At 47.9% G+C, this 22,774-nt stretch overlaps 1 long non-coding RNA gene across 3 annotated transcripts; it reads left to right on the top strand.

The window, feature by feature from the left end:
- The first annotated feature begins 360 nt into the window (after positions 1-360).
- LOC144737981 (uncharacterized) lies at positions 361-21,796 on the top strand. Of its 3 annotated transcripts, XR_013589118.1 has the most exons (6): positions 361-432; positions 2,466-2,577; positions 9,814-9,875; positions 17,942-18,204; positions 19,448-19,621; positions 21,717-21,796. It is a non-coding gene; the product is annotated as an uncharacterized LOC144737981 (long non-coding RNA). The 3 variants fall into 3 exon arrangements; XR_013589117.1 differs by lacking the exon at positions 21,717-21,796 and having other exon boundaries at positions 9,814-9,915; positions 19,448-20,116; XR_013589116.1 differs by lacking the exon at positions 21,717-21,796 and having other exon boundaries at positions 19,448-20,116.
- The last annotated feature ends 978 nt before the right edge of the window (positions 21,797-22,774 follow it).

Genomic DNA, 22,774 nt, shown 5'->3' on the forward strand with positions numbered 1-22,774 from the left:
ACTAACACCACCACTAACAACCCCACCACTACTAACAACCCCACCACTACTAACAACCCCACCACTAACAACAACACCACGAACACCAGTACTAACAACAACCCCACGACCACAACAACCGCCATTCGCCACTAAGTGGCGGTGACGTCACCACGACGCTTGTGCCAGGCCATGTGCACCTTGAGGCCACGTGAAGTGTCGAACGCCCGCTGGCAGGAGGTCACGGGGCAGACCCAGCAGGTGCCACGGGTCGACTGCGGGCCAGGAAACCACGCCCTACATGACGTCACTATCTCTCAACTCCTCCCCCCTCCAGCCCCCTCCCCCCATACCCCCTCCCCCGCTTCTACTTCCGCTTCCGCCGGGGCGAGTGGCGCCAACTTCTGAAACGGTTCGCTGTCTGGGCCTCCTCAGGGTCGACTCAGCCTGAAGGTGAGTACCTCGCATGGTGTGGACACCTCAGCAGTGGTGGGGGAGAGACAAAGGCGGTCCACAGCCGCAAGCTTCTAAACAGCTGCTGGACTCGCGGCATCGGTTCAAGCAGAGCCCGGCTCTGCTGCTGCTGATGAGGCACTGAAGGTGGAAACCGGCCCAGAGTGGCGCTCGAGTTGAGCCATTGCTGCTGATGAGAGGCACTCCCAGACGGCCGTACGGCTGATGGGATGAGTCAAGGAGACTTTGCTTCATCTCTGCACGGAATGATTTATTGTGGAGGCCAATCGCCTGCTGGCGGAATGGGCCTCCACTAGAGGCCGCTAAGTAGGGTATTTGGTCTATTCTTCCACGCTGATCTACACGTGTTGGAGCAAGGTGAGCGTACCCACCCTTTACCCCACCACGTGCGGCAGAGGTGCAGGTTCCATTCCATCGCCCACACACCCACCCACCAACTCACCACTCTCACCCATCGACTCACCCACACAGTGACACGCGGAGACACACGGAGACACACAGGGACATAGAGCCTTGACACAGTGGTTGTGTCGGTGGTGTGGGAGTAGCAGGATCAATGTGGTTGTTGTGGTGGTTTTGTTGCTTGTTATGGTTGTGGTGGTTGAGGTTTTAGTTGTGGTTTAGGTGGTTATGTTGGTTATAGTGCTTTTGGTTATGGTTACGTGTGGTTGTGTAGGTGGTGGATATTATAGTTGTGGGGGTTATATTTTTTGTGGCAATAGTTGTGTACGTGGTGGTTGCGGTGGTCATGGATATAGTTGTTATAATGGTAGGTTTTTACCCTTTTAACTGGTACAAAACTGACACCTTTATTCAAGGAATCATGTTTGCAATGACCACAACACAAGTAGTCAATAAAGCAAACAAAAAGAAGCAACTCTGATAAGGATAATAATATGCACTGTCCTTGAAGTTGATTGGCCCACACCCGAGACGGCTTTCTTTAGAGCCTAGTCCCCATTGGTGTAGGGCCAGATGACACCAGAAGGCGTACAACTCAAAAACAGTGCAATATCAGAGTATTGAGAGTTCGGGGTAAACATTTACACTATGAGATCTCTTTTACCAGTGGCAAAATATAATGGTAGGTTTTTACCCTTTTAACTGGTACAAAACTGACACCTTTATTCAAGGCATCATGTTTGCAATGACCACAACACAAGTAGTCAATAAAGCAAACAAAAAGAAGCAACTCTGATAAGGATAATAATATGCACTGTCCTTGAAGTTGATTGGCCCACACCCGAGACGGCTTTCTTTAGAGCCTAGTCCCCATTGAAGAAAGCCGTCTCGGGTGTGGGCCAATCAACTTCAAGGACAGTGCATATTATTATCCTTATCAGAGTTGCTTCTTTTTGTTTGCTTTATTGACTACTTGTGTTGTGGTCATTGCAAACATGATGCCTTGAATAAAGGTGTCAGTTTTGTACCAGTTAAAAGGGTAAAAACCTACCATTATATTTTGCCACTGGTAAAAGAGATCTCATAGTGTAAATGTTTACCCCGAACTCTCAATACTCTGATATTGCACTGTTTTTGAGTTGTACGCCTTCTGGTGTCATCTGGCCCTACACCAATGGGGACTAGGCTCTAAAGAAAGCCGTCTCGGGTGTGGGCCAATCAACTTCAAGGACAGTGCATATTATTATCCTTATCAGAGTTGCTTCTTTTTGTTTGCTTTATTGACTACTTGTGTTGCGGTCATTGCAAACATGATGCCTTGAATAAAGGTGTCAGTTTTGTACCAGTTAAAAGGGTAAAAACCTACCATTATATTTTGCCACTGGTAAAAGAGATCTCATAGTGTAAATAGTTGTTATAGTTGAGGTCGTGGTGGTTGTAGTTATAGCTATGGTGGTTATGTTATGGTTTTTGTGGTTATGGTTGTGGTTATAATTGTGATTGTTGTTGGTGGTTGTTGTGGTCAAAGTTGTGATGGTTATGTTATGTTTTTGTGGTTATATTTGTGATGGTGGTTATGTTGGCTGTCATGGTCGTTTATGTATGTGTAGGGAGCGGTAGAGTCGCGGTCAACACGCCGCGCTACAAACCCGTGGACACAAGTTCGATTCCCGCTCACGGCCAACACCAGTGACGATCATCTGAACCAGTCCAGGGCCTCCCGTACGTCGACTCTGCCTCAAATGAGTACCTGTTGCTGTGTGTAATAAACATCGCCACTCGGGAGACAAAGACGGTCGGGTATGGGGCTTTCCAACCACCCGCTTGTGTGCCACACTGCCGGCCTCCATAGGTGTTCGCTAACAGCACTTGCCCCGACAGTCTGTTAAATGCTGTACGGTAGATCTTTTTATTTTGTCTTTGTAGGTGTGTTTAACTTATTTCGCACCGTACGTAGCCACTTGTGCTAACCGGAGGTGTGGTTATAGTTGTAGTGGTTATTTTATGGTTATAGTTGTGATTATATTATGGTTTTGGTTATAGTTGTGTCCATAGTTTTAGTGCTTAGAATTGTGGTTATATATTATGGTGATAGTTGTGGGTTTGGTTATAATTGTAGTTGTTGGTTTTGGTTACAGTTGTGGTTATATCTGTGGTTCTAGTTGTGGATGAATTTGTGGTTCTAGTTGTGGTTCTAGTTGTGGTTATGTTCGTGGTTGAATTTGTGGTTCTAGTTGTGGTTTTAGTTATGGTTGTTAGTTGTGGTGGTTCTGCTGGTGCAGATGGTGGGATGGAGGACACCTTCTGGGTCCCCTGCCCATGCGGTTCCAACAGCGATGGCTCCAGCCGGCACTGTCGCCCCTGTGCTATGTGGGTCACAAAACCTTGCATTGCAGTCATTTTAGGAGCCCTCGCCTTCTCCAACTTCATTTGCAGCGTACATAGCCAACCGTGCTAACCGGGGGTACATTAAAACCTCGCCACAAAAGCCCTGTTGCTCGTGAGCTTAGCGACTCAAATAAATCAGGTGCTAGGTTTGTGTGATTAATGCTTACAAATCGGGGTCCATAATGTTGAATATGGCAGAAGGTCGAGTTCTATCCATTTAAAACCAAACGTGTTTCTTACTAACCAGATTACAGGCAGTGCGTTCGACACCATTTGGAATGCGCTGTTACGATGTGCTGTTCCTTTGAAACCATTATCAACACTGAGAAACCCACACAGTGATTTCCTGGATTGAAACAATGCAATGTTTGTTATCCAAACCACTATTGGCTCCCATAACACGTTTTTTACACGCAGTATCCAATAGTGGTCACTGTTGGACCAGAACCAGAAACATTACCATCTGCACATGGAGGCAACTTTCAATCATACATTTTTCACAGTTGGGAAAACATGTACGACATTAAGGAGATATTTGCCAGCATATTCTACTTAATGACTGTACGCGATGATGACAAATGTTGCATTTCTCAATCGTCAATAATTGTTGCACCAAGCTCAAAGGAACCCAATCTGGATGTGTCATGACGTTCACTTGTATGCACAGGCATTGTCGGAAACTGTTGCCATACTTCAGACAAGACAGCACACATTCAGTTGTCTTTTTAAAACCTGCACCATCTGAAGAACCAAAGTATGACGGTGTTCTTCTGGAGCAATATTTAAAGCAAGTCGGTTGTTACTGCCGCTAACCCTGAGCCCAAGTCCTTGTGGCCTGGCTTCTGGGTGAGTTTGCAGTCTCCAGCCAGCCAGAGAATCAGCAGCCACAGATTTTCGAATAAAACCTTGTTTCGGTTTGATCCACCGAACAATATCCATTGACCACACCACAAGTAAAGCAATAATGTAACTCTGAACAAAAATGTGAATAAATTAGGACGGTTTATTAAATGCTTGTATCCAAGGAAATATGTAGAGCAATAGACAAAATATATACAGAAATAGACTAAAAATATTTACACTAATAGACTAAAAATGTGTATCACGGGGGGAGGGTGGGTGGTGTGGTGATAGGATTCGTGGTTTACACAAATGTACGACCACCACCACTACCACCCCTACTGTGGGGTGGACCGGCCACCGCACAGTAGCACGCGGCGGAGGAGTGAGCGTATTGCTCTCCCCACACGAGCCATGCACCCTCGCTTCTTATTCATTTCCTTCATCTCCTTTTCCTCCTCCAACTTCTCAAACACCTGCACCATCATCTCCTCCACTACCATATTTCCCCCCTTATCCGGCTCCTCCGTCTCCTCCGTCTCCTCCGGCTCCTCCTCCTCCGGCTCCTCTTCCGCCGTCTCCTCTTCCTCCTCCACGTCCATCACCTCATTCTCTAACTTCTCAACCTCCTGCACCATCATCTCCTCCACCACCATCTTCTCTTCCTCCACCATATTTGCCCCCTTATCCATCTCCTCCTCTTTCTCCTCCTCTGTCTCCTGATCCTGTTCCTCCGTTTTCTCTTCCTCCTCCACCTCAGTCTTTTGGTCTCCCTCATTTTGCACCACAACCTCTGTTTCCTCTTCAGAGGTCTGGGCAAGTGAGGTGGGCTGCACCGGTTTCACTCTGTGAAGACACACGCACGACACGACTCCACCTTTTGCTATGACAGAGATTGCAGTCACCTCCCCATCTCCCGTTGGTGTGGCAGATTAAACCGAGCTTAATAACAATGAAAAAAATTGAGTACGTTTCATGTCAGAGCTGTCATTCTGTTGGGACAAGATTATCACGAAGGAATGTGCCACTGTGTCTCATACAGTCTGCTGTAGTCTCACAGTAGCAGGCAGCGTTGCTTTGTAAATACAACTAAGTCATTTGTCATGATTTCTTTTTGTTTTCATGATATATTCTAATTGGGGCAAATATGACCCCTGGCACACAATGGCCTACTCGTTTTGAACGAACTTAGGGGAGATCTTCAACATCCACTGCAAAGGAGAGGGTGCATCATGTATTGACATCCTGTCATGGCAGTAATAACCATCAAGAGTGCTGCCGCTGGGCCGCATCACCCATGCACGATTGTTGTAAAAATATCTGATGGTGATTCGTGTTAGATAAAGCTGCCCATCTTGACTTCGATGGCATCTCAGAGTGCTTTACAACGCAATGAGGCACTTACATATCACATCTCGCACCTCAACGCATTTTACGGTGAATGAAGGGTTAGATGGTGAAGATTTGGCCGCATGATTATGTGGGCTCATCCACAAACCAATTATGGAAAATAAATCGGTCTACAGATGAATGTACACGTGGGGTAGGCTGGAATGCACTTGTGTTCTCCCCCCGTTCTGCATGGGTTTCCTCTGGGTTCAGCAGCTTCTTCCCCGAAACTGAACCCACAAATACAATACCACTGGTCTTGGATCAAAATCGACCTCTAAAGCACTCAATTGGGATCACACACAGCAACTTTGTTCCCTAATGATGTTCATTCTGGGTAAACAAGCATAGTAATAATGATAAAAAATAATAAACACATACACAGGACACATGCAGAGTTGCTTACCGTGGCTCAGCGGCTCCAGACTTTGCATCGTATTCTCCGGAGCCCTCTTCTCTGGATCTCAGCGCTATCAGGCCCTGCACACTGCTAGCAGAGGTGGTGGTAGCGGTGGTAATGGTGGTGCTGGTTGTGGCCGTGGCTGCCCCTTGATCATGGACCTCGGCCATGCCCTGAAGCCAACTGTGTGCGAGCGCCTGAGTGGGAGTCATCCGAAGATTTGGATCCCATCTGTTGAGAGGCACGCGGGGGCACACGTGGTGAGAGGCACGTTTCAAGGATTTACGTTTCTTCCCTTCTTCCACGAGGTCCAGGAATTTTCACCAGCAGCGGGAGTACTCCACTGCCCAGTAGCCTAAAAATGCACTTAGCCTGCCACTGCCCATCTTTCATGGGCCTCCACAGACACCGATCTTGACACTGCTGGTACAGGTCATCGGCAGGTTCACTCAGTTCCACATCCTCCTGTACCACATCAGCTCCACCTCTTGTGATATGGCTCAGCGGTGACGACGTGACCCAGACGTACCACATTCTCCACATGTAGAGTTTTGTGATTCAAATTTTGGACTTTCGGATCGGACGAAGAGGAAGAAAAAAATGGGGGCCTATGGGTGTCTCTAACGATTACTTGAAGGAGAGTGACTGATATGAGAATCCTTGTGGGGAGGTGTGGGAGAGGGGAATGGGCAGGCGGGAGGTTGTCTTACTGTATCTAATGTAGGCAACAATGGACACAGTCCACCAACTCTGGGCCCAGGAGATGAGTAAGAATGATAGGGTGGAGCTGGTGATTGATGGAGTGTGATCACCAATAATTTGGAGGAGATTGAGTGAAGGGGAATCCTCGTGGGGGGCAGCAGGGGGAAGAGGGAGAGGAGGCAGTTCTTACTGGAGGCAGCGGCTGATAAAGTCCACAAACTCCGTGTCCTGGCTCTTGAGCACAGAGTGTAGTGGGAAGCTCCCCGGCAGGCTGTATGGTTTCTTCCAACTACCTCCAGGGGCCATGCACAGCGGAAGAGATATATATACATAGTTACAAACCACATCACCCACCTACCCACTCACCCACCTATCCACCCACCCACTCGCCAACCCACTCACCTAACCATCCCCCCACGGCCTACTCAACAACAATAACCGCCATTTGCCACTAAGTGGCAGTGACATCACCATGGTGCTTGTACCAGGCTATGTGCACTTTAAGGCCACCTGAAGTGTCAAAAGCTCAGTGGCAGGAGGTCATGGGACAGACTCCGGTACCATGGGTTGACTGATTGAGATGATTGGCTGTGGTAATTAAATTTAAGGTTGAGGGGTTACCAGCCTCTCGCACCCATTGGCCTCAGTGGTGGCTACAAGCCCCATGAGGGGAATTGCATGTTGAAATTGACCTTCCCTCCCTTGGCATTGCTTACCACAGCGTTACCGACCGGCACCACCTTTGAGGTAGGGTGTTGTTTTGCAACTTAACCCCGCCACCCTCTCACCCCCCCACCCACGCACATGCCTACCCATCCACCTACCCATCAACCTACCAACCCTTCTACTCAGAAAAAAAAACATCACTCCGTTGGAATTATGCAATAACAGCCCCAAGCCCCACCCCTTTTAACTTACCAAAGTATATCAATCCGTAAGGAGCGGCATGTATGAAGTTTCTTGGGGGCACACCAAGCCTCTCCACACGGTTCAGACAAAGACAGAGTTCAATCATAAAGCCTCAGTAGACTGTTGGGGCAAGTGTTGTAAGCAAGTAGCAGCATGTATTGAGGCTGGAACTGTGGCACACGAGGGCATGGTTGATCACATCGCCCCAGGTACGTCACACACCAAACTAGGTATCTATTTGAAGCGGAATTGATCTAGGAGAGGCCTCGGGACCAGTTCTGATAATTGAACCTCAGGGCGGTACCCCAGGGTACCATAGTTCCCCGGCTCTCGCATAATGTCCGTGATGCAGTCATTTTTAGTCTGGTGATGGTCGGCGATGCGGTAATCGACTCATCTCAACGAGCTGTACACAATGCACTCTTTAAAGTTTAATTTTTCGAAAACGGATTTTTAATGCTAATATTTGGTGTTTCGACATCGCGGAGTAGTACTGATTTCGCATTGATTGGTACCCCAGTCGCGGAGTTAAGTACACCCCTGGAAAAAAAAGTTTCCCAGAAATAAAATATTTAATTGCCTCGGCCATTTTGTATTATTTGGTACCCTGGTGTACCACCATGAGGATCAATTGCTGCCACCAGTGCTGGTGGTGGCAGTGGCCATGAGTGGGAATCAAACTCGGGTCTCTGCTGGGGTTTGTAGCACAGCGTGGTGCACTAACTACTGCACCACATATTCTATACACAAAGGCAAAGACAAATATCCCCCATATAGCTTTAACATACTTTTGGTCACACACATAGACAAGACAAACACGTGTACACACATGTACAAGACAAAGATCCCCGGTATAACCTAAACAGACTTGGGGCAAGTGATGTTAGCGAGGAGCACATCTGAAGGCTGACACGCCACACGAGGGGGGTGGGTGGCCAACACCATTCCTGGCCGCCTTTTTCTCCCTAGTGGTGATGTTTACACTGCACCAGGTACTCATTGGAGTCTGAGTCGACCTAGGGGAGGCCCAGGACCGGTTCAGATAATCGTCACGTGTTGGCTGAGAGCCAGAATAGAACTTGGGTCTCCAGGTTCGTAGCGCACCGTGTTAACCGCTACACTACCGTGTACACACATGTACAAGATACACATGTACATGTTTTTTTTAAACTATCAACGCGCACGTCCTTTGGACGCGACCGCTTATCCGTCTCTCCCAGCCACTTGCAAAACATTTATGCTGGCATAGAGCCCTGTCTCTCTATCCTGCTCTCAACTTCTTTAAACTCTACATTGCAATATTTCTAGATTTCTGTCTCTGGCTCTTTTTATCTATTTTCTCTATTCCTCTGCGCACTATTTTGCTTCTCCCGCCTTCTGTATCCTTCATCCACCCTCTCACCCACTTCCCTCCCCCGATCTCACTCCCTGTTTCTCTCTCACCCTCGCTCTCCTAATTCCCACCTCTCCCTTGCCTGTCCCTAATTTTCTCTCCCACTGCTTCTCACATTCCCTCACTGTCTTCTTTCCATTTTACTCTTTCCTTTATGTTTCATGCCCTTTTTCACCCTCCCAGCCCCTCTCCATTCCTCCCTCACCTCTCTCCTCTATCTCACTCCCGTCCTCTGTCTCCCTCACTCTTGTATCACCCTCCTCTCTTGCATTTACACGGGATACGCACCAGCTTGGTTTGAGGGTGGGTTGGAGGGGTGAGGCGCCATGTCAGCACAACTCTGGAACCCTTCTCAATGGTATAGAATGTGGGTGATGTCATCTGATCAAAGTGTTACAGGGGTAACAGTGTACAGAGTCCCAGATGTGTATTTGGATTGTGGATAAGTGGAATCAATGAACACTCAGGAAGTGGGCTCTATCTGAACTGGATAGTCGTGTCACAACATTGAAGCTGTTGTAGTTATTTGGCTCTTTGGGTGCTTTAGACACATTGTGTGGATGACAGCCAGGGTGTTAAATTAAAAGATGGAGCAATGAAATCAGTTTGTGTTCAGGCGCAAGGTGGTTTGTTACGTCACAGGATCGTGAGAGGTGATAGCGGCTATGGGAGGCCTCCATCCAGGAGTGGACTGGCCATGGCTGATGATGATTATGGTGATAGGTGTTGACTCCCTAACAGGGGCAGCACTGCCTAAAAGGCCTACACATTCTTGGAGAAGTAATTATCTAGCAATGTAAAATGGATTCTATTAAAGGCTTTATGCTTTACATGTTTTCGTCAAAATATCAGAGATGAAGTCTTATTGTTTGTAACGGCCTTCTTAAAGCAATTTTAATTGACTCCTGTTGCTTTTGTCCACATTGCGGAGCTGCAGTGATGAGCGTTACGAGGAGCCATACCCCACTGCCTGATAACTGCCTCCAGAAGACTGCAAAGGTGCTTCCCTGTGTAACGGGTTCCGGAGACACTTGTAGAGGTAACTTCTTTATTACACCACAACACTCCAACAGTACTCCAACAGTCCTGATACTCTGTTACAGCCTAGGTACACAGCCTAGATACTCTACTCTGGCTACGCTCTGGACTCGCCCTCACAAGGTCGTAAAGTCGGGAGTTCCAGAGTCCCAGCGCTGGCTCTCACAGCATCCCAGGGTCTTCAGATGGCTGGTCGTGGGTCTTGGGTCTTGAGTTACAACTGGGCCCCGATCGTCCAGGGAGCTCTCCTTTTATGCCTGGTTCAACGAGGGGTGGGGCCGTGTGCGCCACCAGACATCCCACAGAGCACACACAGCCCCCCGCCGGTTGGCGGCGCCCAGAGGCTTAAGCGTCTGGACCCCCTGGGAACCCAGCGCCTGGCGCCCAGGGGATTAAGCGCCTGGCCCGCCCAGGGACCCAGAGCCCCCAGCAGCCCCTCCCTTCTTATGTCACTACATTACCCCCCTCTATGTAGCCTCCAGCCGTCCCGGCTGTCAATAATTAGAAAGTTTAAATTAACGAAAGGGAGAGAGAGAAGAAAAAAAAATATGCGAGCCTCAACAGGAAAAGAAAAGAGAACAAGAAAGCAACCATAAATACCATAACCAACCTGTACAACTCTACACTATATACAAGCATCAATCAACAAAAAGGTGAAGCAATGACACCTGAACAAACGACCCGCGGCACACCTAGCCCTCCTCGGGATCCGCATAGAAAACGGGGAATTAACAACAACAAATATACAGATTCCGACGCGTTGGATGCACAACCACCGCATGGATGGCAGGGATCCACACCACCCTGCCACCCTCCCATCCGTCAGGTGGTGAGAAGGCGAAGACCAACATGTCTAGCACCCCTCTACACACACTTATCCGGACGTCTGTCTACATCCCGGGTCGAGAAGTCGTACTTCAGGGCCGACCCATGTACTGGGCAAAGAAGTCGCACTTCAGGGCTGCTCCAGTATCTACATTTTTTAAATATATATATAAAATTTACATGACACAAACAAAATAAATCTGCCTGCTCGTGTCCATAAATGGTGGCCGCATGCGCGAACCGCATCTCCAAGGCATCCCGTGCTTGCGTCCCAGCAGCCCTCAATGAGGACCACCACCGACATTACATGTCCAACCGTTAGCACCCCCCGCCTTTCCAACGTGGCGCCTCCATCCTAAAACTGCACACGTCGGCCATATCGGGGGGGAATTTCCGTGTTACCACCCCACCGCCTTTCTGACGCGGCATCACAACCAGTAGCACGCGTCGGCCATATCGGGGGGCTTCAACCCAGTCTCTCTCCAAGACTCGCATCGCAGCATATAGCTGTACCGACCGATCTGAGACGACCCATCGTTCACTCCCTGCACAACATGCACCCTAACAACTGAGGGATACAGTCCCAACGTAACGGGACAACTACACCTGAACACCACGAATCTCCAGCCCACTGTTTCAACGCGCCTCGGAGTGTTTCAATCTCCGGGCCGTCAGGGCGAGCCTACTGCTCCAGACGCACTACGGAGGGTCTCAACCTCCGGGCCGTCAGGTCAAGCCGTCAGCTACTCCATGACGGGACCACACTCTCCGAGCCATGTGAGCGCACAGCCCACTAGGCTAGACATGCCACGGAGTGTCTCTATCTCCGGGCTGTCAGGTCAAGCCGTCAGCCATAGCATGACGGGACCACAACTCTCGTGTTAGACACGCAACACCCACTGGGCTATCCTGGTCAGGATCTGCACCCCAAGATATTTGAGAGCCAGCCTGACAATTCCAAATCCTTGGCAGTATGTCATCATCTCAAGATAAATGCCCCATACAGTATATACATCGTTAACAATGACAGCACAAGCTATACATTAACAATCACGAACAAAGCTCAATACAAACCATACATTGTTAACAATCACAAGCAAAGTTTCGCACACACATTCACAACACTCACGAGCGTAGCTCCACACAGTTTACCCAACAACAATCACGACTCCCCGACGACAACGAAGATAATATCAACACAAAAATCATTAATCCAGAGCGCGTAAATGTACGAAGTGTCAGGGGCCTGGTCTCCCGACCTCCAACCTTTGGCCAGAGCAGCAAAGGCGGCGACCTGCGTGTCGGTCGATGTGCCGACCCCGGCGCTGGTTACAGTAAGAATGGCGCCCTCACTGTCCGGTCGCAGCGCTGATGACGCGGTATGCTAGGTTGCAAACAGCTGTCACCCGGCGGTGAGGGACGCAGCGCTGATGACGCGGCGTCTCCGGGTTGGCCCACGCTGGGCCAGGAAGTGACGTCGCTCCCAGCGGTCACTGCTCCTCCGGTGGAAGTGATGTCATTCCCGGAAGTATCCCTCACATCCGTGGGGGGGACGCCGGTGGCGGGAATGGCGGCGGCGTCCACCATGTTTGTGGTGGCGGCGGCGGCGGGCTCGGGTGAGCGCCGCGCCTCCTCTCTCCCTCCCGCCATCGCCCGCGAGCACTGCATCTCGCCCAGGAGGGAGGCGGTGGCGCAGAGCAGCTCTGCGAGGCGAAGCAGCGCCTCCTCCATCCCTGCTCCCGACGCTGGAGAGGGGACGGTCAGCGGAGCAGACAGCTGCTCAGCCGGCGGTGCGGCGTTGTTGTCGGCCGGCGGTGCAGCGTCGCTGTCGGCCGGCGTTGGCCGCCCCATCGCTGCTTGTTCCTCGACATCGCCGTCAGGACTGAAGGTACGTGGCTTACTTCTTGTCTCCATTGCCACTTCTGACGCCAAATGTAACGGGTTCCGGAGACACTTGTAGAGGTAACTTCTTTATTACACCACAACACTCCAACAGTACTCCAACAGTCCTGATACTCTGTTACAGCCTAGGTACACAGCCTAGATACTCTACTCTGGCTACGCTCTGGACTCGCCCTCACAAGGTCGTAAAGTCGGGAGTTCCAGAGTCCCAGCGCTGGCTCTCACAGCATCCCAGGGTCTTCAGATGGCTGGTCGTGGGTCTTGGGTCTTGAGTTACAACTGGGCCCCGATCGTCCAGGGAGCTCTCCTTTTATGCCTGGTTCAACGAGGGGTGGGGCCGTGTGCGCCACCAGACATCCCACAGAGCACACACAGCCCCCCGCCGGTTGGCGGCGCCCAGAGGCTTAAGCGTCTGGACCCCCTGGGAACCCAGCGCCTGGCGCCCAGGGGATTAAGCGCCTGGCCCGCCCAGGGACCCAGAGCCCCCAGCAGCCCCTCCCTTCTTATGTCACTACACCTGCATTGCACATTCACTTTGTGTCCTATGTCGGATCTACAGCACTAGGGTGTTTGTAGCTGTTATGCATAAAACATCCTCTTCATCTCTTCACCTTTTTATTTGAGAATCCATCCATTCACATTTACTGAGATTCATTATTTCTTGACTTAAAGCTTTCGCGACTGCAGGAATTAATATTCATTGGGTCTTTTGGTAAAGCCACATAGATAGAAGAAAATCATGAAAAATATCACGACGTTTCGATCGCAAGACAAGCAATCATCACCAGGTGAAAAAATTGCGGGAGAGCTGCTGAGGCAGGATGTTATAAAGGTTTGAGATGGGTGTAGCCCAAGGGCCATAAGCGAAGGAGGTGGGGCTAGTGATGACATTTGCATGTAAATGTAAGATCGGGTAAATCGGAGAGCTACCTCCACGACGACGAAGCTGCGGAGGTGGCTATTGTATTGTGAGAGGTTAGTGAGACGTTTAACCTGTTAACACAGCCACCGTTTCGTTTTCCTTCGCCACAGAGGAAAACGAAACGGTGGCTGTGTTAGTGAGACGTTTAACCTGTTAATGTAAAGACATTTAACCTGTTAATGTAACACTAGAGAGGTGAAAATAACTACTAACATCGGTAGGTAGGATGGAAACATCACAGCCAGTTATGAATTAAACTGGTTCATAACATCCTTCCAATGATTGCTCAGTTTGTACCCATCTTCTTGGTTGATATTGTGTCTGTGTTTATAGATCTGGATGGCTTCATGAACGAATCTTTGCTGATAGCCAGTGGGTTTGCAGTGTACCTTCGTCTTTGAAAAATCGATTTCGTGTGTGCCCACAGCATTAAAACAATGATCAGCCACGGCCGAGGTATTGGTCCTACCGTGTTTAAACATGGTAGGTATTGGTCCTACCATGGACCGGCTCTGGTTCCTGCCACAATGAGGGGTGGACAGTCCTCGACTCGGGGCAGGAGACTACCAAACAACAGGGAGTGGTTCTTCTTCTGAACAAAATAATGAAGGGGGTGTGGAAGTGTGGCAGTGAAGTATTGGAAGCTGTTAGCCCCAGGCTACTTTGGGCTCGCCTTCTAATTAACCGGAGGCGAGGAGTGGTGGTCGTGGTTACTTATGCCCCCACCGAAGACGAACATCCGTGGAGGGATGCAGGCAAGGCCGATGAGTCAGATGCCTTCTATGACCTCCTGTCACAGGTGCTATCTAAAGTGGCCCCTCGGAATAGAGTCATCTTGTTGGGTGACTTCAATGCCCGAGTTGGTCATGATGCTGGCACCTGGTCTGGAGTGATTGGAAGGCATGGGCCAGATTAGCTCAATAACAATGGTAGGAGGCTGCTAGATTTTTGTGCAGCCCATGGGTTTTTAATTACCAATACGCTGTTCCAGCATCAGCTCATCCACACAACATCATGGACGCATGCCGGGTCCAAGCAAGAATATCTGCTGGACTACATAGTGGCGGAACAGCAGATGTAGGCCCATGTCCTTGAAACCAGGACCTACCGTGGAGCTGATCTGCCCTCTGACCATCGACTTGTCATCTGTAAGATGCGCCTCCCATTCTTCCACTCCGGTGGTGGGTGTACACCCAGGACCCCATTCAAATCTAAGGTGGCCTGGTCTCAGCTAGCTGATGAAAGTTGCAAGCTAGAATTTCATCATCGCATGTGGCTGGGGTTGGCATCGTCCCCCACTCCTCCAGATGTCGAGGGTAAATGGGTAAGGTTTAGGACTGTGACTCAGGAAGCTGCAATGACTGCTTTGGGTACGCGGTCCAGACCTCCCCAGAGACCCTGGCTGACAGAGGTGGTGTTCAAGTTGGCTGAGAAAAAGCGATTGGCCCACTCTAATCGTCTGCAGCATCGCATGTCAGAGAATGAGGTGGCTTACCGCAGCCTTCGCTCGAAGGTTCGGAGAGCCGTGAGGCGCTGCAAAGATATGTGGTGGTCTCGGGTTGCTGAGGAGATGGAGTCTTCCTCAATGGCCCGCGATCACAAATCCCTATTTAACTCCATCAAAACAGTAACCAGCAGCGCCACACCTATTACCATTATAAGGGGGAAAAACGGTGATCCAATCTTCGACCCCCAGGAACAGGTTTGCAGATTTGCTGAGCATTTCTGTGAGGTCCTAGGGGAGGGGAAATTCCTTGACATGGAAAACATCGTGGGACAAAGTGGGGATGACCCTGCTGAGGCTGCGGTGCCTCAAATATTGGAGGAAGAAGTCATCCCCTGTTAGTGGCTGGCTGAGTGCCATCTGTTGAGGAAGTACTGAAGGTGATCCAGAGTCTGAGACCAGGAAAGGCACCAGCCAGAGATGATCTCTCAAGCGAAATGCTGAGGGAGGGTGGCGTTTGTGCACAGACTGCCCTTCATGACATCATAACAATAGTCTGGACCACTGGACGGGTTCTGCAGGGTTGGAAGGATCCCTTGTGGTCCCCCTCTTTAAGAAGGGGGACCGCACAGACTGTAACAACTACAGGGGCATCTCACTCCTCAGTGTGCCGGGAAAGGTCCTGGCAAGGATTATTCAACATTTCCTTGCCAGGCACGCTGAGGAGAGGCTTGCAGAGCCTAAATGTGGTTTCAAGAAAGGGCGGTCCTGCACAGATGCCATATTCTCTGTCCGTTTGCTACAGCAGAGGTGTAGGGAATTCCAACCAGACCTACATCTCTGCTGTATTGAGCTGGTCAAGGCCTATGATACCATCAGTAGGCCTGGGCTCTGGGTTGTTCTTTGTGCTTTCGGAGTCCCTGACCCTCTGCCCACGATCATTAAGGACCTTCATGATGGTGAGCGGGCCCGGGTAAAACTACGTGGCTGGGAGTCGGAGACATTCCCTATTCACCTTGGGGTGCAACAGGGATGTCCTCTGGTTCCAACATTTAGCATCTTTTTGACCACGTAGTTCGTGAAGCCTTTGATGGCTGTACCAGAGGAATTTCCATCTGGTACAGATACAATGGGAGGCTGATCGATGCCCGGGTGCAGTCAAGGGATGGCTCCCTATTGGTCAACCATGTGATGTATACCGATAATCTGGTAATTGCCGCTCACTCAGAGGAGGAGTTGGAGGCGCTGCTGCTGAAACTGGAGCGTGACACTAAGAGGGTGGGGCCTTTCCATCAGCCCCACCAAAACTAAGCACCTGCCTGGGTATTTTGTACCATCGGGCACTCCGCCCCCACAACTCCCAATCGGTTGTGGAGAGAGTGGAGAGTTTCCCATACCTGGGCAGTGTGCTCATGACCGGCTCCGGTTTGACAGCAGAGGTCTCACTCAGAATCAGTCGAGCGACATTATCTTTTCATCAGTTGCATAACGCTGTGTGGAAGCTACCTGGTCTGTCACTCTGCACGAAGCTTCAAGTCTTCTCGGCCACAGTCATTCCCTCCCTTCTCTATGCTTGCGAAACGTGGACCCCCCAAATGGAGCATCTTCACCGATTAGAAACATATAGGCTGGCCTGCCTACGATCCATCCTGGGTTTAACCAAGCTGAATTGTGTGAGGAGCTCACAAATCTTTGAAAGATTTGGGCAAAGTCCCATCGGTGAGCTCCTCCGGCAGGCAAGGCTGCATTGGCTGGGTCAGGTAGCCCGCATGCCCAGTCACCGTATGCCTAAATAGCTTTTGTTTGGCCGGATAGAGGGGGCTAAACGGTCACGGCACGGGCTAGAGAAGAGATGGAGTCATGTGGTACAGGAGGATGTGGAGCTGAGTGGACTTGCCAATGACTTGTACCAGCGGTGTCAAGATCGGCCTCTGTGGAGGAGGCTCGTGAAAGATGCTGCTGGGCAGTTGGAGGCAGTCGCCCTCCAACAACAATGGAGGTCAGAGGAGCGACGCTCACAACAACGAGCGGAGCGCCGAGTGGCTAAAGCATAGCAAGTTGGCACAGTCGGGGGCACAGGTGGTGCATCAGCCAGTCATCTCAGTCAGTTGACCCGTGGCACCTGGGTCTGCCCCGTAACGTCCTGCCAGTGGGCATTCGACACTTCACGTGGCCTCAAGGTGCACCTAGCCTAGCACAAGTGTCGTGGTCACGTCACCGCCACTTAGTGGCGAATAGTGGTTGTTGTGGATTGGTAGCTGTGAACCTGACAACATGAGTTTGATTCTTGACCAGCATTGTGAAGTAAGGTCCAACAATCCCCATGATCAACATGTCATTGGGAGGCCTTTATGCAGCAGTGAATTGACAAAGGGCTGTAAATTATCATTTAGTTTTATGTTGTACGAATGTCTGACAATGTATGTATTTTTAACTTCTTTCACACCGTACGTAGCCAACCGCATTAATCGGAGGTGTCGGGGAAGGACAACAAACTAAATACAAAAGCAGTTCTCAAGAAATGAGTTTTCGATGCCACTTTCTTTGTGGAAACCTGAGTAATATCAAGCTATATAAATAGAGGACCTTTAAAAAATATTAATTTCTTCCTTGATGGTGGAGTCAATATTCTGGTGTAAGAATTCACTTCCGATGTTAGAACTTCTCCATTTCAACATGTAACGTATGTTTTTATTTTATATATTAGTACAACAATGAACAGGGATTACATATTTATGATTGGCTGGTATAATTTACATGTGCACTGGTGGATCTGGGCCACCAGTAGAGATGAACACTTTGATTTGACTAGAATTCCAAATCCTCAACTTTCCACGATGACAATACAAGGCAATGAATTTATCCATGTCAGATAATACCGCAGATGCGATTATGACGAGACTGCACCGTGAATGCGTCTTTCCTTCTTTGCAGGTGGTTTACATTCTGGAGAAGAAACACTCAAGGGCAGCCACAGGCCATCTCCGGGCCCCGAGCTGCGGCCAAGGCACAGTGGCATCACCTAAAGGCCCCGGCCCCTTCATCCTCTTTTCCCCCCTTGACCACCGCGTGCCCAGGATTCACATTCCCCAGTCTGAGTGCCCGCCCGAATTCCTGGCCCGACCTGGTGACTTTGTGAACACCTTGTTTGTGGCCTGCATAACAGAATGGCCCGAGGATACCAAGATTCCACGAGGGTATGCTCAAAACATACAAACACTTATCTGCTGCATGCTAAAATGTTTTGGGGTGATATTCTGCACTAGAGCAACAAAGCCAAAAACGGTAGCATTGCATGCGATGCGGGCAATCACAGTATGTGTACATATTCTTGGTTCTTTAGGTAAAGTCACGTAGAAGGGAAATAATAAAATAAAAAACATAAAAAAAAAATCTAACGACGTTTCGACTGCAACACAAGCAATCATTATCAGGTGTGAAATCCACAGCAAATGTTTTTGCTGTGGATTTCTTCTACGTGACTTTACCAAAAGAACCAAGAATATGAATCCCTGCAGTCACGAAAGCTTTAAATCAAAAGTGTGTGTACAATTTAAGATATGAATAGATGCACAAATTACAAAAATTACTAAAAAGTGAATTACCGAAACAGGAGGATTTTATCACAGTTGTGGCTGTTGTCTGATGAGGCTGGTTGTAATTACCGGCAAAAGTCATACTCGAGTTGTAAATGTGGGTTTACTCTCCAACACACTGGTGTGACGAACTCGTAACTAATTGGCACATTTTGTCTACTTGACAAACGGCACATTTATATTCATGCGATCTAACCCAAAATATCTCTATTATGGGTTATCAGAATGTTTACTTGAATATATATCTATTTTATTGCTCTATGAAGAATATAAAAAAATACGAATAGGTTGTATTCTTTTTGGTAATAAAACAGGTGTTAAGATGTTCAAACACCAAATAGAAACCTTTTGCAAGGAATCATGTCTGCATGTACTTGTGGTGAAAATACAAACAAAAAATGCTTTTGTTTCTTGCAAAAGGTTTCTATTTGGTGTTTGAAAATCTTAAGACGTGTTATATTGCAGAAAGGGTAAAACCTTTTGATACTGGCAAAAAAGGTTCCATTTTGTAGCTGCTCACCCCAAGCTATAAATGCCCTGAAAGTGCATTGTTGTTGTACTGTTTGCCTTTTGGCATTCTCAGGGCTAACACTGGTGAGACTATGCCCTAAAGAAGGCTGTCACTGGTATAGACCAGTTTCAAAGGCAATGTATATATTATCAGAGCATAATATGCCACATATAAAATACCAATTAATTTATCAGGCCCATTATTGACTTGGTGTCGTTACTTATTGCTTGTGTTGCATTGTATAATGTCACTGTTTTACTACTCATGCCAAATATTGTCCAGTCACTTACCCGACGAGCCAATCATGCACGTTCCCTATTGTTTGTGTGACAGATCTCTGGCAAAGAGTCTGGGCGCGGCTGGTGATATAGAACCCGAGACAGAGGGGATGCTCATCGAATATGGCATTGATTTCTCCGAGTTCCCTGATGAAACTCTTCAAAATCTTCCACAAAATCTGCCCTGGACCATCTCAGCAGAGGAGCTGGCCAGGAGAAAGGACCTCAGGTGTTCCAACAGCCTGTTCACAGTTCCCGACACCGCCACACACGGAAATGTTACAGGATTATCATGTACTCTGTTCAACTGGTAAGGCTGTGTTGTGTTACAACACCGACTTACTTTTAGGCATTGTTATTAAGTGAAAACGTGACAAAAGGAAAAACGAAACGTAAAAAAATTACATTGTTTCAAAATGGGGGTACGTTCCCAATGCAGAGATGTTTACTCTGATGAATGTACCAAATACACTGCTATGTTATCCTCAACACGGTGACATTAGACACCCTACCTGATGATTTGGCATGAGGACATCACTTCTTCATGTCATTATTGCTGAACTTACTATTGCAGTTAGTCCAGGTTGCCATGGAGTTCTCTGCCGACATCTGTCCTGCCACCACCTCGTGCTGTTCTGAAACATTTCCTATCCAAAATGGTGGAGGTCACTTTGCTTCTTGCTCTTCTGCTCTTAGGCTCATCAGTAAAATGTATTTGAAAGTTTTCAAATTGCTTGACTCGCTTCCTGGCATTGATTAGAGATATGCACATTCTGCATGCAAGCATGCACAGCAAACGGCAATAAATGTAGAGATAGGTAATACCTTTCACGAAACTTATGATCACAGTTTTCAGGTAGGACTGTATGTCCACTTCAACCATTTGTTTATGAATACCAGTGTCTCCATGTGGTTAAGAGTGAATAGACAGGCACAAAACACCCAAGGAGTGTTATGCAGATATCTACAGCAAACCAATTCCTACTCCAGGATACATTACCCTTCTATCGCACATGTAAATTGCTCTTGAAGGTCATGGGAAACCAAATAATGGACAATTCAGTGGCCAACTGACCATGTGTTTCAGTTATATTTGCAGACAGGTCTTTTATACGATCTAACATAAGATCATGATCTAGAAAAATAAAAACAAGTTAATAGCAAACTATTATGCCTGAACGTTGTAGACTATGAAAAGGAATGGTATTCAATGGACACTGAAGCAGTCATTCAAGCTCAAAATCCAAGGCCATAATAAAATTATACAAATGATCTAAACCATTTATAGATGGCACAGCTTACACCGAGGTTACACAGAGCAAGGAAGACAAAATAAATAATAAGAGGTCAGGCTAGAAGGTACGTTCCCACTCAGGCTATTAACAGAAATATTGGAAGATGTCCTTAACAAATTGGATTGGAGATATGGAAGTGTAGTGAGTCCAACTGAGTCGCAGACGTCTTAGGGAGCAACACTTTCATTAACCATTAACACAACATACTCCAGGGCTATTAACACAACATTCTCTTGGGTGGTGACCACCCAACTAACCACGCTACGGCGGAACTAGACACGTTTCCACTATCCCGGGTCCGGACCACAAGCTAGGTCCTGGACCGCGTGGCTGGAGGCTTCTTCAAGCTTGACGTGGATCTCCTGCCTCTCCAACAGTTCGAACTCCGAGCCCCTCCCAGAGCCTCCCTTATATCGGGCCGGGCTGGGGCTGGCTCCGCCTCTCGCCCCACCCACCTCGATCTCTCTCGCCCTTGCCCGAAGGCTCTCAAGAGTTATTTTTGGACCATGTGACCACCCATTGGCCCCCTCCACCGGTGGCCCCCCTCCACCGGTGGCCCCCCTCCAGTGTCATCCGGTCACGTGTCCCCAGGTCAGCAAGAGTATTATGCCCCCAACGTAACCCTAGCTGGCTGACACTCTCTCGCTATCTCAACAGGAGCCCGCACCGCATGCTGTGTGTGCGTGGTGCCACCGCGCTTAACCAGCGCTCACCCAAGCCCCCACTAGGGCTGGTATTACACCCCGTGTCCGGGGTGTACACACAACAGTATACCTCCGGCACCACACGGTGACATTCCCAGTCACTACAGAAGCATACAAATTTTTACAGAAATTACTAACACAGATTTGCTGAAACAGGAGACGACTTGGTCAGATCATTATGTGATCTAACCCAAAAATCTATTACCAATCATATTTTAGTTTTTTTTACATTACTTTTACTTTTGAATATATTCTTTGATATAGATGTATAAACATGGATGTGTATGCATATCCTAACTGTACTGCGTTGTCTCACCCTGGTTAGAGAGCTGTGTATATTCTCCATTGACCCAGTGACTGCCCGTGATCTGGATGATGCCCTCTCTTGCGAACGTCTTCCAAATGGTAAGCACTTGTAAATGTGGGAAACTCTTATAATCTTTTTGTTTGAAGTACGATTTGGCTTTTGTTTTTAATTAAGTAACAATATTTGGCAGGTGTCCCCCAACCTGTCACTGTCAACCCTCAAACATCCTTCATGGACCACCATGCACCAATACAATATTTTTAATGAAATCAAACAATCTTAGCATCTGCAACAGTTCCAATACGTTTAATGTTTTAGGCAACAACCACTTTGTGAAAAATAATACTTTCTATCTATTGTGTTGACACCTCTTCTGAAAACCGATTTCCTTTTCAAATGAGCATTAAGGTAGTGCTCATGTTGTATGTGTCGGGTTATGAAATTTTGATGAAAATAATAAAAATTAATAATTTTCGGAAAAATGCGCAAATCACATTAATTATGTTAATGTGTGTATTGACATGCATAAATTATGATGGTGCGAGTAATTATATGCATAAATTATGATGGTGTGAGTAATTGTATGCATAAATTATGATAATCGCGGAGATAATCGTAGTAATTTATACGGATGCTTGCGATGATGTTAATGTGAGCAGTTGTGGTAATTAGGCTCAGCTTCGTTTATCCAGAGTTATGTCAATCAGGATAACACGATGATCAATGATTAAACGTTTACCGATTATCCTAGTGTGTGTTATGATATTTAGGTCTCCATTTTCATATCTCATCACAGGATACAGTTATCAAAAATAAGATGGTTTTGCATGGACTTGGAAAGAATCACTCGAACAGTTGGTGTTAAGCAATTTTATTCTAACAAGCATGTGACATTCTATCATGCAGGTCAAACATGCGTCAATAATTCATGAATAACCAAACACTTATGCATTTGCGATATCATGCATTCGATTAATATGAATAACTAAAATTCTTATGCAATTACGAGATTAAGCATTGACTAAAATGAATGAATAAACACTTATGCATTTACTAAATTGAATAACTCAAAACTC

The sequence above is a fragment of the Lampetra planeri genome, chromosome 76 (assembly GCF_965212315.1).
Source record: "Lampetra planeri chromosome 76, kcLamPlan1.2.h2, whole genome shotgun sequence".
In the NCBI taxonomy this organism is placed as follows: Eukaryota; Metazoa; Chordata; class Hyperoartia; order Petromyzontiformes; family Petromyzontidae; genus Lampetra; species Lampetra planeri.